Source organism: Furipterus horrens, unplaced genomic scaffold, assembly GCF_987537825.1.
Source record: "Furipterus horrens unplaced genomic scaffold, mFurHor1.1.pri manual_scaffold_12, whole genome shotgun sequence".
Lineage (NCBI taxonomy): Eukaryota > Metazoa > Chordata > Mammalia > Chiroptera > Furipteridae > Furipterus > Furipterus horrens.
This window is the reverse complement of record NW_028327182.1, coordinates 73,764,723-73,783,369: the sequence shown is the minus strand read 5'-3', so window position 1 is coordinate 73,783,369 and position 18,647 is coordinate 73,764,723. Positions and strand designations below refer to the sequence as shown.

At 39.6% G+C, this 18,647-nt stretch overlaps 1 protein-coding gene and 1 pseudogene across 2 annotated transcripts in view; one reads left to right on the top strand and one right to left on the bottom strand.

Annotated features, from left to right (window-relative positions):
* Positions 1–18,647, top strand: part of CSGALNACT1 (chondroitin sulfate N-acetylgalactosaminyltransferase 1) — a 299,964-nt gene that overhangs the window by 83,620 nt on the left and 197,697 nt on the right. Inside the window, exon 1 of one of the 2 annotated variants that reach the window (XM_090258277.1) lies at positions 8,906–8,970. The exons of the other annotated variant lie outside the window; for it this stretch is intronic. The gene's annotated coding sequence lies outside the window, so the exon portion shown is untranslated. Of the gene's footprint in view, positions 1–8,905; positions 8,971–18,647 lie in introns of those variants that run through there. 2 annotated transcript variants of the gene reach the window in all.
* On the bottom strand, positions 2,481–2,635 carry LOC149996385 (small ribosomal subunit protein uS14 pseudogene; annotated as a pseudogene).

Sequence of the window (18,647 nt, the reverse complement as noted above, 5' to 3'; positions counted from 1 at the left end):
GAAAAATGTTTTCAGCACAAATGTGAGTCTGAGGAACATTTGGGAGGAATATATCAATAGTAAGAGGTCATGAGAACAAAACTACTTTATTTCCAAGGGCTTATCCTGAGCCATTGCATGGGCCCCTGTGAGGGTGTGGGTGTCCCTTTGCTGGTAACTGGAAATGTCTTTGCTGTGAGAAGAGTGTCCTTTTTGGTCTTTTATAGAAAGTGGCATTTGTCTGTTGTTTTAAAACAAATTGGGATTTGTTTTAAAATTGCCAGAGCTTTGGACCTGGCTGGATAGCTCAATTGGTTAGAGTGTCATCCCTATACTCCTGGTCATGGCATGTACAAAAATCAACCAATAAATGAATCAATAAATGGAACAACAAATCGCTGTTTTTCTCTCTCTTTCTCTCCTCCTTCCTCTTTCTCTTTAAAATCAATAAATAAAAATTTTAAAAAGTTGCCAGAGTCTCATCAAAGCCAGATATGAAGGCAATTTCAGGGCCATATCAAACATCAAGGGGAGAGAATGATAGTACTGGGGAGGAGAAGACAGTTATCTCCTTGGCTCTTCTCAGCTCTCATTCCTAAGATTGCTTCTGGATGAGTTGAAACTGGGCACAACAGAAATGTAGTATGACATTTTCCCCAGGTTTCTTCAGGTAATACATTTGTCTCTTTAAGTATCATACAGTATAGACTTTCTCCTAACTCCTCTCCCCTATCCCCAATTGGTAATCATTCTTTATACCTTCTTTCTTTGTCCAAGGTTGAAGCTTAAGGAAGTACTGCCATCCTTGGCCATGCGTGCCTGGCATGTCAGTATGGCCTTCTTTGTGGCGCCTAGGATGTCTGTTCCCAGCTCAAGAAAGCATGAACACTGTGCTGTTTGGAAGGGAGCCCATTGTAGGAAGACCCCATCCAAGGAGGAGAGGCAAACTGGGGTGTTAAGTCATTGGTTGTTGTAAATGTATGATTTGCTCTGGGTATATTTAGTCATAGCAAGTGATTTTCAACACCTTTTGTTTTAGATGTTTTAGGGGGTGGGGGAGAGGTTTAAAAGCAAAATGATTATCCAAAGAAAACAGGGTTTTTATAGTTTTATCCTTAAGCCATGGTGGGAGATAAAAAACATACTGTAAGTGCAGGCCTGATGTTAAGTCATGGAAGGTGGGAAAATCCATCTTCAGGACTGTGGTTATTTTTAAATATGTTGATGTTGTTCCAGGGAAGTGGTTTCACAACCATTTGGGGGATTTGTGGCATTGTAGAGGCAGAGTGATCATGATTGATGAGAAATGTAATAGATACACGGACAGAAGACGCTGTGCAGTAGCTGCCCCCCATCTGCGGGAGTGGATGCCTGAAACCACGCATAGTATTGACCTCCGTATATACTGTATTTTTCCCTATGCATGCATCCTTTTCACTTCAGGAAAGCACTTTACTGCTTCCCTTTGGCATGTCTTAATTGCCAGCATCGCTGCTCTTGTGCTTTGGGGCCATTATTAAGTAAAATAAGGGTCACTTGAACACAAACACTGTGATAATGCAATAGCGGATCTGTGACCTAGGTGGCTGTAAGTGACTAATGAGTGAGGAGCATGCACAGTGCGGACATGATGGACAAAGAGATAATGTTCGAGGTGGGACAGAGTGGGACAGAATGAAATTTTATCTATTTGAAAGTTATGAATTGTCTCTTTCTGGAATTTTCCATTTAACGCTTTCAGACTGCAGTTGACTAAAGGTAACTGAAACCATGGAAAGTACAACCACAAATAATGGGGACTGCTGTCCATTGTGCTTTTGTCTCCTTCCAGGTGTGTGTGACACAGGCTGTTTTTTCCCTCTGTGGTTACAGGTGTGCTTGGTACCGTAGGCAGGGAATGCATGAGCTCTGACCTCTGTGGGTATCCATGGCGGGGAGAGCTGTAGGCAGAGGCATTTTCTTCTTGGGAGTGAGTGAAGGCTCAGAGCAGCTGGATGCACAGGGCAGCCTCCTGGAGGGAGGAAGATGACAGCTCTGCTAACGCCACAGCAGGTGGTCTCGCCGTCTCCCCATCACTCATCACTCGCAGCGGATGGTAGTGATGGAGCCCAAAGGAGCTATTACCAGTGTTGGGCACTGTTACTGGCAGAGCGAAACTGAGCAATATCATCTCTCTCTGATATGTTTCCTACACGTAGGCACACTTGTGGCTGGTGGCTGTTTCACTTCAGGACTGAAAAGTGTCCAATCAGAAAAGAGGAAAGGATGAATAATAGGAGGCTTTTCCTGAAGGGGAAATACTGTTTACTACTAATACACAGTTGTTAACTAGCCAGATATCATACAATGATTGGATGATTCAAACCCCTTTAACCAAAACATCACCCTAATATTTTTTTTGGAATTGAAATTTTATCTTATGTACAAAGAGCTAGCTAGTTAGCTGGCATTGTTTCTGTGATAAGGTAGATGTCTTAAATGACCCATTCAAGAAAGTGAGCCTAGTCCAACTTAATGAACCCTTTATCGTTCATGTCCTGACGGAAATGCTGGCGACACACTTGAAGCCATGTTTCTGGTTTGAGCAGACGTGGCAGGAACAAGAACCTTGGCCCAGTTTTCTCTGACGTCTCCAGGAGAGCTGCTGGTGACCCATCTTGCTCTCTTGGGTACAAGGAGGAAAAAAGGCCTCACCTTAACATTTTATCTTGGATTCTTAAAAACCATTGAGAGCGTTGGAAACATGAATTTATGTCATCATTGTTTTAGTTATGAATTTCAATAAAGAACAAGAGAAAATGCAGAGACCGGCAGCTTTCAATGGTAGGTGGAAAGGAGTAGCTGCCAGTAGAGAGACTATAAAACTATCTAACCTCTTAATCAGAGCATAGTGAAAATGAGAAAGGGGAATAGTGGGTATGGAACATGGCCTTGTTTGCCAAATCTTGAAATACTAGGATGAAAGGACATTCTTTGATCAAAATCAGTTTAAGAGGAGATGCTATTCACACATATAATGTATTACTGAGGAACGGAAAGGCAGGATATATCTGTGACTGTGTGTGTCAGTAGTAGATCCATAAGGACATCTATTAGGAGTAGAGATGTACCTGACCTTTAGGGCTTATGGAAAGGGATGACCTCCTCTTCCCACAATAACAGAATATTCTGGGTGTCTGTTGCATTTATTTTTATAAGGGGCATAACCCAGATGATCATGAAATAGATTAGGAAGGAAGGACCTTATGTCTCTTCCAATCCAGACTACACGTTGCCTGTGTTACTTAAAAAAACAAACTATATAGCAACAGTAGTACTATTTTACAGAACATTTGAAAAGTCTCCAAGTATGAGCCATGATACCAGATCCCTCACATAGGCATTGCTGGTTTGCTACATTCTTTAGATTCTAGAGAGTTGTATTCATTTTAATTTTCGACCTTCATTTTATCCACAGCTTCACTTGGTGCTGCCGAGTGAGCCTATACAAGGACTTTGCAGCATTCCACCGAGGAACTGTGCAGGTGACGATAGCAGGGAGTACTTCCTGTGCGGTGACTCAGCTTCATATGCTGAGCAGAGCCTGTGCCCAGTTCCAGGAATGAGGAAGGAGGCACCCAGCACCTTGCAGCTCCAGGGTGGGTGTGCCAAAAGACCCTAGCTCTATAGAATGAGGTCACTCTAGGAGGTTTGGGGGTGCATACTCGATTTAAGAATATGGTGTTTTGCTTGTGTAGAAGAGTTTGTTCTGAGCAAAGGAGTCATGGATGCCCCTGGTGCTGGAGATTCTCATCTGCAGTGCTATCACCTTTGATCCAGGGGACTGTGTGTGAGTGGCTCAGAGAACGTTCCTTTCACTGATGGAGCTGTTCGTGAGGAAGAGGATGGCCTTCTTTGTTATCTAGTGTGTCTCGTGTGATGGCATGCTGATTAACTCAGAACACCAGAGTTTTTAGATGTAATGGGGCTGGAGGTTCTGGTTGGAGGTACAGTTGCCTCCAAACCAGCCAGCAGCAGGGAAACACTGGTATTTCCCACAGTTTCGCAAGAATATAATCTTTTGGAGGATGTGGCACCGTAATGTTATGGGAAGATTATGGGGTTGAATCCGACCTCTACCACTCATCAGCAGTGATAGAAGGTGTAATTATCCCTAATTTACAGATGAGGAAATTGAGGCTTAGGGAGATTTGAGTAATTTGCCTGAGGTTACGTAGTTAAAAGAGCTGGGACAATAACTCAGGCCTGTCTAGCCCCCTGGACTGCACTCTTAAATGTGCTGTACCCTCTTATTTTTTTTTTCCTTCTTTTTAAAAAATTGTGGAGCAGACATTTTTATCTTCTCTGGTCCCATGGAAGAATGGATAGGATAGTAGAGTAGGCTCTTTATAGTTGTGTGTGTGTGTATGAAATTGGGGTTAAGAATGTGAACTCCAGAGCCCAACAGATTAACCAGGTTTAGATCAAGGCCTGGCCACATCCTAGATGTGAGACTGTGCCTCATTTTCCCCAGCTATAAGCCAGGGACAATGACAGTACCTACCTTTTAGTTGTTAGAATATTAAACGAATTACTACCTAGAAAGCACTTAGGACAGAGTCTAGCATATGATAAGCATCCAATAAATGTGAGCCATTATTACTTTTGCCATAAATTGTTGCCATCTCTTCAGACAAGAGAAAAGGTGGGCACTTTGTGGCTGGTAGGAAGCACAGCTTTGTTCCCTTTACAGGTGCATTGCTGGGTGGGGGGGTTATGTACTTTGATGGTCGAAGTCTGGGCTGACAAGGTTGTAGGCAACATATGAAGCAAAATTGGATGATCTGCTAGTCTTTAGCCAACAATTGAGGCAGTGATGAACAGGGTGTGTGTTCTGTACTCTTATGCAAAACAGAAAATGAGAATTTAAGCTGATGGTTGATTTCGATGACAAACTCTTTCATGGTAATTTATGAGATCTGGGCAGATTCAGTTTGAATGTTTTAAGCCAGTCCAGAGATACATGTTCTGAGGGATTCCTGTGACTAATTGTCTGCTCCTGAGAAACATTCTGCTTTGTGAGAAACACACAATTACTTGCAGAAGGCTTTATGGAAGTGTTTGAATTGGTGATGAAAATTAATGTTTTGGGTTGATGCAGAGAGTGTAGAGTGTCTAGGACAAAGGAATGAGCCATGGTAAAAAATGATGATATAGTTGGGGCAAAGAAAGGGTTGCTTAGAGTTGAGAGTTATAGATGGGAAATGGTGGAAGACATAGACAAAGTGGGGCTGGGTTGTAGAGTCCTGCTTTTCAGTGTGAACTTAAGATGATGAGAGAAGAAATACCATTACACACTCCTCTTCTGGGAGATTCCTTGATAAACTTGCCCAGAATATAGTATATTTCAGTAAAAGAGAACTCGACATTGAAATGCCAGAGCCATCTTGCAGAAAACATACATGATAAAGACATGTATATTATAAAAAACAAACACAAAAACTAACAAAAAAAAACCCCTTTGTATTATCAATGAGAATTGAACAAGCGATTCCATTACTTAGATTAACAGAAAAACCATTTTTGAAGCTAGTTACAAATTCAATAAATGTAACTAGCCATCAGATACTGGCTTCTGAATATCACACCCCAAGGACCTATTTTGTAGATTAGAAGGTAAGTAGTATGTATTACTTTTTAGCCCCAAAATTCCGTTAAAGGAGTTGAAGCCTGCTAAGGTAGCATGGCAGATAAAAATCTAGTGGAGCATAGGACTTGCTTTGATTTTGAAATTCCTTATGACTCTTCTTGGTGGTTACTATCTTGAATCATCTTAATAAAGTATGGTTGGTTGGATAATAATTAACCATAATTCTTCTATCACTGTTCTTTTTGAATAAGATTTCAAGGTTCAAAGATGCTTTAATGACAGCGAGTTAGAACACAAAACTGATGCCTGAGTCTTCTCTGCACCAGGCGTCTAACTGATGTGTGGACACCTGGCAATATGGGGCTCAGCCCATGTCGCTTACTGGACCCTCCATTGACCTCCCCAGTGGAAAAATTCAGGTTCTCAAAATCAGCTTTAAAAGCCCATGTAACCTGCTCCTGTGGTATCCTCTGTCCCCATCTACCAGCACTCCTCTTCACTTACTCTGCCTTTGTCATACTGTCCTTTCCTAAATAGCCCAAGCATGTGCTCATCTCCAGACGTTTGCACTTTCTGATTCCTCTGTCTGAAATAGTCTTTCCATGATGTATTTATTTTGCCCTTCTTATTAAGATGTTTCCTCAGTCTCTATGAATGCCAGATTGACATGTGTTTTTTCCTCATCACATGAACAATATTATTCCATTGGTTTTGACTTGCATTATAGCTCTTGAGAAATCAGCTGATTGTTGTTCCTTTGTAGGTAGTCTGTCTTTTTATTCTGGCTGCTTTGAAGATCCCTTTGTCTTTGGCATTCTGTAGTATCGCTATGCTATATTAGGTGTGGAGGTCTTTTAATGAATCTGTTCTGGATTTATTGGACCCTCTGTATCTTTGAATGGATGTTTTTCATCAGCCTAGCCATTATCTCTTCATATATTGCCCATAACCCATTACCTTTCTTTTCTCATGGACATCTAACTGGATCTGTCAGACATCTCTAACATTCTCATCTTTTTAACTCACATGAATATGCCATTTATGTCCTTCTCTGCTTTATTCTCAATAATTTATTCAGTTTTATCTTCAGGTTCACAAAATGTCTCTCCACCAGTGCCTAGTCTGCTAATAAACATATCCTTTGTGTTTTAAATGTGACTTATCTTACATGCTTTTATTTCTAAAAGTTCTATTTATTTAAAAATTGCTTATTTTTAATAGTTTCTCATTTCATACTCATCAATTGCTACTTTTATTTCTTTAAACATAATTGTTTTATATTTTATGTTTCATAATTTCAGTATCTGAAATCTTGGCTGATCTGGTTTTTTGGGGGGGTTTCTGCTGGCTCTTGCTCCTGTTTATTTGTGACTTTTAAATGTATATTGAAGTTTTTGAATATTTATCTGTGAGGCTTCTCGGAGATCTATATTGAAAGTCAGCTCTTCTAGAGGATTTGTTTGCTGATGCCAGATTTCTTGAGTTTCTACCAGCCTGGGACCACCTTAAAACAAATATTTAGCTTGAGGTTTTCCAGGCCACCCAGGCACTGTGAACTTGGACTGGAGGTCCTGTGTGATGGCTACTTTTTGGCGACAGATTTTTAGGGGAGTTTTTTCCTTCACATAGGGTCTGAGACAGTCAAATTTTTTTGCAGTCCCTAGGAGGCAGCCATAATGCTTGTGAATATTGCGACGTTGTGTAAATTAGAAAAAGCCACGTTTTTCCTCAAGACGCCTTATTGCTATTGGTTAGAAAAATTTTATAACAGTAAAATCTAAAATGGCTGCTAAGTGGGTGATATCATTGGAGTTGCATAACTCACAAATTGCCCACCCCATTCTGCCCATCAAGTCGTGCCCAGCCTTTAGACAAGAGAAATGGTAGGCACTTTGTGGTTGATCGGAAGCACAGCTCTGTCCCCTTTACAGGTGCCCTGAGAAGACATCCTAATTTCCTCACTCTCATCTGAAGGGCATCTTTTCCTCTGAATTACCAGAGTAGCAGCGGTGCATTTATCATAAATTTACTACTTTTTGTTACTCACTCTGTTTCAATCTTATTGCCATCACCAGACGGAGAGCTGCATGTTTTATTCATATTTCCATTTTCAGTAGCACTCAGTGGAAGGCCTTAAGCAGATAGTTGGAATATTTTTGTTCAATAATTAAAGGAAAGAATTTCATTGAATAACAGGATGCAAACCTACTAAACAAAGGATTAGAAAAGGCTAGCAATTTGGATGGTGCATAAAGGTTCTTTGAATCTCACGTGCATAGTTCAGAAAGGCCGTCAAAGTGGGTAGAAGTCTCCTCTGGGCAATGGGGTCCTATGTTATAAAGAGCATAGATTTTCTTTTCTTTTTTTTTTGCATTGTCTCAGATGTGTGTTGCAGAGGGAAGTCTTTGTACTATTCCAGGAAAATGAGTTTTACCAACCATTGTTTTATTTAAAGAGAGATTAGGCCATACTATTCTGCAAAAATTACTGCTCTAAAATTTATTTGATCAATACTCAGTTTTTTAAGTGAATGAATGCATGCCAGAATTTCTTTTGCTTTCCAGTTCTTTTCCAGGATGAGGTGATTTTTGAACTTTTTAAAAATTATATTTTAGTAGAAGTGGAAAAATGCTTTCTTTTAAGTTTTGAGTTTGCTTTATCTGATACTTCTGGAAAATTTCCTTTGAACTGGGCACTTTTTATTTGATCTAAATCTTTAAAGATTCCACAAGAGTTTTATTTTAAAGATGGGGAAACTGAGGCAAACATAACTCATCCTGTTTACTCAGCCAGTAGGGGATGGAGCTGTTGTGATTTGGATCTAGGGTCTCTAGATGGCAGCTCTCTGTACGTCACACGTTCACAGATTTAGCTTCGTAGTATGATTTAGTCAGATTTTTAAATGTTAAACATAAATATGTTAAAACTTCTTCCCCTCCCATGTGAAATTGAAAGCTCATTATGACAGTAACAGGATATGGCCTTGTAGAAAAGTGATTTGAGTATTTCTAGTTCTTGTTTATTTTGTATTTGGAGAAGCAGCTGGAAAATATGTTCAGTGACTATGACTGTCTTGCTCACTATTGCTTGCATCCCAGCATGGAGGTTCTAAAGCACTTCAAAAGCAATCAGTAGGTGTGTTTTTAGTGATTGTGGAACAAGACACTTTTGTGTAATGGGCACACCGAGAGGGGTGCAGGGCTCTCACCGGACGGACCCTACTTCTGGTGGGAAAGCCACTAAAATGACTTCCTTACAAGGAAGACGAGTTCCGTTACAGAGGAAGCGGGGCGTGGAGGAAGGCCAGGCAGTCAAAAACTACCACTGCTGGTGCACTTGCTGGTAACGAAGTGGACGTGTGGGTGAGTAGTTGGAGGTGGGGGTCTGATGCTCGGGAGAAACATATGGCTAAAGATTCAGATTGGGTACTGAAGGCAAATGGATAGATGGGACTTAAAGCTATGCAGTTGGACCAGAACCAGGGGCTGGATCCCAGAGCACACAACAGCCCATGAAAAAGGAGCCTCTAGGTGCTAGTGATAGCAAGTGCCCAAAGAGGCGGGAGTGCTGGGTCCCTACAGTCTGGGGTGGGGAGTTGCCATTTGAGGGGGTACTCAACAGTGTCCACACTGCTGAGAGCTCAGGTCATAATGACTTGGGGAAGTCTTCACTGGAGTTGTTTGGCAACAAAAAACTGGCAGGAGATGACTGTCAGTTGGAAATGCGGGTTGTAGGAGAAGAGAACTAGAGGAGAACGTAAGTGTCCTGGGTTGGGTAACCAGGCGGGTGCTGGTTCCATGGAGGGCTCAGCAAATCTGGGAGGGTGGAGCAGGTCTGAAGAAAAGGGGATAGATTCTGTTTTCATCAGTTCATAATTCACTTACATGGCTTTAATGAAAGCAGTAAGTTCATAACTCTCAAACCCATATTCCATAAATTATTACATAGACAGAGAAGAGGTTCAAAGCAGAAACCTGGTGAATGGAGATACTTGAAGGGAGAGGAGGAGTGGCATGTGAAGAAGGCTGAAGGCCAGAGAGGCCGCAGGCAGTAGAAGCTGGTGTCGTCTCTTAAGCCAAGTGGGGAGAAAGTTTGAAGGAAGGGATGACAGTAAGCAGTTTCCGTTGCTAGAGAGGGATTAAGTGAGTTAACAGAGGAAGTGCCTCTTAATTTTGGCAAAGACTCGTAGAAGTGTAGCAGGATCAAAATCCAATTAACATGTTTGTTTGTTTTTTTAATGATTTTATTTTCTTATTTTTAGAGAGAGGGAAAGGGAGGGAGAAAGAGAGGGAGAGAAACATGGGTGTGTGGTTGCTTCTCACTTGCCCCCAACTGGGGACCTAGCCCACAACCTAGACATGTGTCTTGACTGGGAATTGAACCAGTGACCCTTTGGTTTGCAGGCTGGTGCTCAATTCACTGAGCCACACCAGCCAGGGCTTAACACAGGTATTTTTAAAGGTATTTTAAGTGGATATGCTGAGAAGTGGGGGAAAGTTGATAACAGTTTGCTCTTTCCTGAAGCTGATGATGAATGGAGTGGTAGATATAAAGGGATATGGCTGAAGAGATAGGGGGTTTTTATTTGAGGGGATGGGATAGATTTGTGCCATTTGTATGCTGATGAAGAGAGAGGCAATATGGAGAGGGAGTTTGAAAATACCAGCCAGGAGAAGATTTAAGGAGTGAGGTACCAGAGGAGATAGGTGGATGAGAGGAGACACTTCAACCCATGAATTAGGAGGGATGGATATCAAGATGAGAGGGAGCAAATGTTTCTAGATATACATAGATAGTTATAGCTAATGAATATTTGAGTTGGTATCAGTGTCACATGTCAGTTTTATCAACTTCCCCTCCTGATCTTGATCCAGAAATATTTAGCCTTGGGAAAGTTATTATCACCCCCCATTTTAAAATTTGGGGCATTGGCAAATCTAGCCCACCTGCTGCCTGTTCTGTAAAATAAAGTTTTATTGAAACATGGCCCTATTTCAGTTCATGCATTGACATATTGCCTATGGCTGCTTTTGCATGCAACAGCAAAGCCTAAAATAGTCCCTGTCTGGCCCTTTTCAGAAAATTTTGCTGCACTCTTTACAGTTGATAAAACCAAGGCCCAGAGAGAATGTTAACTTCTGAGGACCTGTCCTTTGCTGTCTACCTCTGAGACCACCTTTTCTTCAGCATTATTTGGTGTTGTCCAGGTGCTGCAGACTCTTAGGAATTATCTGGTAACTCCTAAGCCAGGAACTTTCAATAGTTACCATCGTAAATGAGATCAAATTTAAACCTGCCCTGGCCCCACCCTAGAAATACTACTTTGTCTCTTTTCTTCGTAAAAAGGAATGTGCTGGACAAGGGGAGAGCTGCGTGACTCTGCCTGTGCCCTGTTCTTTCCATGACCTGGGATGTGCTGCCTTGTTCTGCTGTACTTGGATTGCTTTTTTTCACCTTTTCTAAGCCAAGACACTTCCTCTCTGAAATCATGGCCCAAACTACCACACATGTATTCCTTATGCCAGTGGCTTTGTTTCTTTGCTTTGCATTTCCTCAGCAATTGAGTGTGCTGTTTGCATCATTCCCCCCCGCCCCCCCACCGCCCCAATTTCCTTTATCTTCTGTCTCCTGCAAAAGATCCCTCCTGTGATGGAGGCTTCTGTACTGTCTCCACGTCTGAACTCTTGGAGGACAGGGACCATATTGCTCCTGTCATCAGCACCTTGTGTTCCACAGTTGCTGAGTTATTGGTGCTCATCTGATGAATTTTCATTAAGTTGAAAAAAATGTAAGTGCTTTGAAATCGCTCACTTATGTAAAAAACGGTGTGCTAATGACTAGCGCTTCTGAACCATTCTTGAAACCAGATCCTCTCCTGCATCTTTTGAAATCCACTTTGAAGTACTGACCACATTTGAAAACAATGTACTTACAGGTGGTACATTTTTCCTCTTTATGTCACACCGCTCAGTTTTCAAGAGAAAATGCAAATCTATTCAAATCCATTTCTTTGCCAAATTTTCAAATGCCTCTGAAAGGGCTAAGCTTTTAATAGTTGTGATTTAGTTCTACAACTTAATTTATCAGATTGTGGTTATATTCACTTACATATATTGTCCAGCACCTCGCTACTCAAAATGTAGTCTGCCCACCACGTATAGGCGTCATTTGGGAGCTTGTTACAAATGCAGAATCTTGGTTCCCACCCCAGACTGCCTGAACTAGAATCTACATTTTAACAAGATCCTTGTGATGCATTACACCTTAAAGTTTGAGAAGCACTGTTCTGGGTATTGACCTTGTATTTCAGATAAACACATAAAACCTAGGGTCCTACCTCACAGACCTTCTATACCTTTTATATGGTATGATGGTGTGGCTTTATATTTTATATGAGTGTTTTCTCTACTAGAAAAAATGCTGTTTTTCTCTGTTGTTGTTAGAAATAGATCACAATTAAGAGCTAGATCAAGTATGCTTTTATTCTTTCTGCTACTATGAATGCATTTAATTTCTCTCTTTATGTAGAAATAACGGTTTAAAAACTGCCTCTGTGAGAATGTGAGATAATCCGTGGTAAGTGAACAATCTCAGCCCTCACTGTAGCAATAGATTTAGTGTTGTTCTTTTTGTATGTGTATTTTATCATTCCCCTTTGATAATCTTGGAAATTGCTCATAGGCATAATTGTGAACTGTGTTCTGAAGTTTACTTCCCATTTTTTCAAGCCCTTGAAAACAAATAAATACATGAACAAAACTACATTTCTTCAAAAATATTGTCTATATTTCATTCATAACAGTAATTCATATCCTTCTGCCAACTAATCCAAGCAGACAGAGTAAAAAATTATTGCATATGTTTACTTATTTTTAGACAGGTCACGCAAATGTACAGAATTCACAAGATTCAGTGAAAAGTTACCCTCCTTCCCATCCCTACCCTCTAGTCAGGTAGTTCTCTCCTTGGGGACAACTCTTCATACCAGTTTCTTATAAACACTTTCAGAGGTAGTACATGGACTAGAGTGTTCAATACAGTCATGGCCAAGGGGGTGAGCTCTGGGGCCAGACAGAGTTTGAACCTTGGCCACTAATTTTGTGACCTTAAACTCACTGTGCCTCAGTTTTCTTATCTGTAAAATGGGTATATTAATGGTATATACAGAGTTGCTGAGAAGAACTATTGAGATAATTCATATAAAGTGTGCTAAGAGCATTCTTGACATACAGAGCACATTCAACAAATATTAACTACTACTATTATATGTGAGCATTTCTTTACCTTTATCATTTCTATATATAAACAGCAGCATACCCTAATACTTTCACACCTTGCTTTAAAAAAAAAACTTAACAATGTGAGGATTTTCACCTAACCATGTGGATATTGGTTCATTTTATTATGCATAGAACTGCCTCACTCTTTTTAGTGACTCCACATTATTCTGTTTTATGGATATAATTTATTTATACACTCACTTTTTGGTGGATATTTAGGTTGTTTCCATTCTTATATTACTATAAAAAGCTTTGGTGAAATGGCATGTGTACACGTGATAGTGTATCTGTAGGGTAAATTTGTAGAAATGAAACCTAGAAATGGTCAAAGTATAGGTTTTAGTTTTGCTACGTTGCCCTCCATAGAATTATGTGTTCCCGCCAACAGAGTATTATGCTCATACTTGTTTTGACTGTCAGATTTGAACTTTAATTTTTTAAAATACAATTCTGTTCCTGAATGTATTAAAAACACAAACATATTTGGAAATTTGATTAAGATTACGGTACCTTAAGTGTTTGAAGGAACAACTAAGTGGCATAGTGAGCTATTTTTAAAGAGGATCTGTATAATATGCAACAAACTGTCATTATATTCACTTACTCCTGAAGTATTCTTGAGACAGCGAAACAAAGCGAAGCATTTGGGAACTGCACCCCCCCGCGCCCCGAAAACAACTGTGTATTTCCTGTTGTAGCTCCCATCCGTGCACGGCCTCTTCAATGCTCCTTGAAGTGTCTTGGCTGAGCAGTGCCGTCTATTGCGTTTGTTTTCTGAGATTGGCACAACACAGAGAGCCTCTTTCTTTTACTCAAACGTCTCATTATACAAATTCTTGCTGCCAACCGAGCTGACCATACAGCTTTTATTTAGGATGTAGGCGAAACAGTTTCTTCTGAAGACTTTTGAATATTAATATAATCTCTGAAGTAAATAGGACCAGAATCTAGTATCCTGTAATACGTGACCTTCACTGAGTAATTTTTGAGCAACCCAAAAATATTTACAATCCTCTTCTTATCTATTTTACATTTTGGAAACAGTTCAGCCATTGAGGTTTACAGAGTAATCTGCTCTCCTGGAGTGTAACTCCAGTCTGTGGTGAGAATTATGATTAGCACTGAGATACACATTTTTAATTCACTTAGCAGATGAACGCTAGCTAGGTTCTTTTTGAATATTCACATGTGCTGAAGACTTGAAAGAGAAGCAAACATAACTTTACATTCCAAGAGGCATATAAGCACAAGGCCATTTTTAGTCACTGGCATCAATCAGAAAATATGTGTTGCATATTAAGTGTGTTGAACATGGCACCCGGTCACAGTGATACATGGCAAGCGGGAGCTTGGGGGACCTCTCCCAACCTGGTAGGGATGCCCTTTTTGCTGTGGGACTTTTGGAAATGACCTTCCAGGTGGCCTGTGATACCCAAGGATGGCTGCTGTGGACTTGTGAGGCCCACTGTGGAGGATGCCATGGGGGCCACAGAAGATTTGCTCTTATTTAGGGGACCAGTAGACAGGTCGGGTTCCCAGATGCTCTGTGGTGAGCTGAATCACTCACCATCTAGATAATGCATGTTCTCTCCGAGGAGCTGAGTACCAGACTATTTATCCACATTTCTGTCATTCTTTTCTCTTAGCAACTTGACAAGATCTTGGCATTGAGGATGTGTGTCTTTCCTTCTATCTTTAGAATATAGCTCAACGCAAGAGATGCTATTAAGCTTCACAATCGATATGATTTATGTGGCTTACTATATGCTAGGTGTTTGTCAATTAATTGTTAAACACCAATGAGAAAGATGACAAATCAAGGCTTAGAGAGTTTAACCAACATGTACAAACTAGCAAGGGGACAGCTGAAATTCACACCCAGGTCTGTCCGATATGCTCTTCTCCTGGCTAAAATAGAAGTGCCTATACCAATCAGTGTAGGAGCTGTCACATTTGACTGACATATTGTTTTTTTTCCTAAGTAAGGGCTCGTTATTACATTATTCAACTACCTGTAGTGTAATTACAATCAATTTTAACGTTGCTAATGATTTGCATTATCTCCTCAAATTATATTACTTCTCTGAAAACTGAGGCCTTAATTCGTTGACAAGTTGTTAGAATCGCCCTTTAACTTTTGTTACCAGGCATTCCACCTGGGGTCTTTCATCAGCTTCTGGTGATGGCTGGAGCTTTGCAAGTCTCTCTCTCTCTCTCTCTCTCTCTCCAAAGTTATGGTCTGATTCTCTCAAGATCCTAATGCAGACCAGGCAGCATTCTTATTTTACACATACTTACTGTGTATTTCTAGTATTTTTCTATTGCCTGTCTATGGAGTAATATTGATTTTTGTCTTCATAATTCTTCCCATCACTGCCAATTTTCTCCATCCTTTCTTCAATGTCTTTTTAAAAATGTTATTCAATAGGCTTATTCTAGAATTATTGATTTCTCTTTCTTAGCTTATTTCTTGTTATTTTTCTTATAATTATAAGGCTTATTGTGCTTTCTATAACTTGCATCCCTTCCCCTCCCCCATTTGTGGTTATTTTGTGCCTTCTCTGGGGATTATTTTGCTGTTTTTTTCCATCAGTTTGTCCCCAGCTTGGTTCCAGGCTGTTTGGAATCTGGGCTGAGGTATGATGGGGCAGAGCCCAGTCCAGTTGCCTGGGGAAACCCCAGGGACTGACTCAGGCTTAAGTGTTGTATCATTCTCTTCAGCCTGTCTCAGCACCCGCTGCCAGCTCCAAGAAAGGCCTTTCCCCAGTGCCTGCAAGTCTGCCAGGAAGGGGAGAAGCAGTGCCCACAGGGATGCCTGGTTGGCCTCTGTGGCTGCTGGTTTCTAAGAGAGTAATGGGTTCCATTCATTGTTAGACGTACTGGGCTTCGAACCAGGCATCTAGTAGTTACTTGTCTCAGACCTTACACCACCCTGCCAGGTTAATTACCATTTATGTTTGATGGCCGGTTGAGGAAACTGATGCTCGGAGGCGTTAAGAGTCTTGCTAAAGAGCACACAGTGTGTAAGTGGGTGTGCTGGGACACCAACCCCTGTCGGTGTGACTCCGCAATCTACAGTGTTTCCTTCCACCCCAGTGTATCTTTCTCTGCTAAAATGAACTTGATATTGAGCAGTTGGATTAGATCCTTCATGTCCTCATGAGAGGGTGTCTTGGGTATTCCCTACTGTTGTATCTTGATACCATTGCATCACGCTCCCTGGAGTCATTCATTTCTCCCTATTTGATTCATTAATAATCCCAGTACCTTGTTTCCTTTGTTCATTGTATTAGAAACAAGTGAACGGTAGCAGTTTCCTGCCACAGTGAGAGCAAGCCTAAATTTGTTCTAACAGGTTGTTCTGATAATCAAATAATATAAAATCAAGGTTATTGATTACTTTCCTTTTTAATTAATTCAACTTTGCTGCTTATAGGATTTTTACATGTATCCTTTCCTTTTACTGGTACTGGTGTTTCTACTCTTAGACCCATGCCTTGCCTATACAGAGCATTCTGCTGATGTTTACAAAGGAGTATTAATACCAGCTGACTGTAGATTGGAGTAACACCTTGATAAATTTAGGACATGTCTTAGTTTTATAAAATAGCTTTAGTGATTTTTAATCTGCAATGCAATCTCTTAGATTAGATGCCTGAGGTCACCTTCAGTTCTGTATTATGGTTTAGAATAAGCTTTGGCTTAATGAGTATCAACATTTCCTTTCTTACTGTCTTTTATTGGAGGGGTTGAGGGCTGTCTTCAAAGTATATATTTTTTCTGATTAGGAAATAAAAATATTTAAATTGTGGAAAATGTAGAAATGTATAAAGAATAAAATAACCTCCTGTAATCCCATTTTCTAGTGATAAACACTATTGACCATTTGGGCATATTTTTTCTGTGAGTGTGTATGTGTTTGTATGTGCATTTTATCATACACCATTTTGACATCCCAACATATACAGAATTATGTATTCTCCCTTCTCATTTAATTAGGCCATAATAAATTCTCCATCATTAAAAAGTTTTCATGAGCCTAATTTTAATGGCAACATAATACTTCGTAATATGTATGTGCCAAGATTTACTAATCATTCCCCAGCATTAGCCATTTAAATTGTTTCCAGGTTTATGTGTCTTATCTTAGCATGTCCATCTTTGTCCAGATTTATAATTGTTTCATTTAGATTGATTCTTCAAAGTGAAATTAATAGGTCAAAACGTATGAATACTTTAAAGATACTTGATACATTATGCTTGTCAAATTATTTACCAGAGTGAATTTCTATTCCGGCCAGCAGTGGGTGGGAACCTGGGACTCATTACTCCCACTGACATTATGTGCTAGCATGGCTAATTTGATGAACAAAAACTAATGATGCTGTCTCAGTCTGCATTTCTTTGATTAGTAGTGAGGTTGAACTTTTTAAAATCTGTGTATTAATGTTTTTACTCCTTAAAAAACTCTCTGCTTTTCATCTTTTGAGGTTTAGTATATTTCTTATATTTATAAGGGCTCTTTATATATTAAGGATATTGATGCTTTCTCTATTATATTGAAAATATTTTCCTAATTAGTTGTCAGCTTTTATTTCTTAACAGTTTTTGATGTTTACCTGCATTTAATTTACTAATTTATTTAGCATGTCAATTTAGGAAATCATTCATAATGTATATAATTTATTATGTAAAAACAGATTCACTAATTAATTTACTGTTTTTAATTTTTAAGTTTTTAATTACATATATTTTTGTGTGTATAATTCCTGCCATAGTTTTAGAAAGTCTTTCTCCAAACAGAAAGAAGATAAATATATATAACTACATATTTTTTTCTAGCTCCTCTATGATTTACCTCTTTGATTTATTTGGAATTTATTTATTCTGAGATTTAAAAACAACCTAATTTGATTCCCCCCATAGATAATCAATTGACCCAACAATACTTTTTGTTGAATAAGCCACTATAGTCATTTGTCATTACTTCATCATGTATTTATGTTTTATATGTCTTAGGGTCTGTTTCTATGTTATTTTATTTATGTGCTTCTTGTTTACTGTAGAATCACAGTCTTAAATACTGTAGCTTTGTAATGTTTTACTATTCTAGACGCTGTATTTTTCCTTTTTATGGTTATTGTCTAGAACTTACCTATATTAACCTTTTAATTTTTAAAATACAAATTATATGAGTCACTTTGCAAATTCTTTTTTTAAGTATATTTTATTGATTATGTTGTTACAGTAATTCCAATTTTTTCCCTCTTTGCTCCCCTCTGCCCAGTACCCCCCTTCCCTCCAGCAATCCCATCCCCCTTAGTTCATGTCCATGGGTTCTGCATATAAGTTCTTTGGCTTCCCCTTTCCTATATTATTCTTAACTTCCCTCTGTCTATTTTGTACCAACTGATTATGCTTCTTAATCCATGCACCATATTCCCATTTCTCCCCTTCCCCCCTCCCAGTTGATAATCCTCCAAATGATCCCCATACCTATGATTCTGTTCCTATTTTGGTTTGCTTAGTTGGATTTTGTTTTTATTTTTTAGATTCAGTTATTCATAGTTGTGAGTTCATTGTCATTTTAGTGTTCATAGTTTTGGTCTTCTTTTTCTTAAGTAAGTCCCTTTGACATTTCATATAATAATGGCTTGGTGATGATGAATCCCTTTAGCTTTACCTTGTCTGGGAAGCACTTCATCTCCCCCTCCATTCCAAATGATAGCTTTGCTGGATAGAGTCATCCTCGTTGCAGG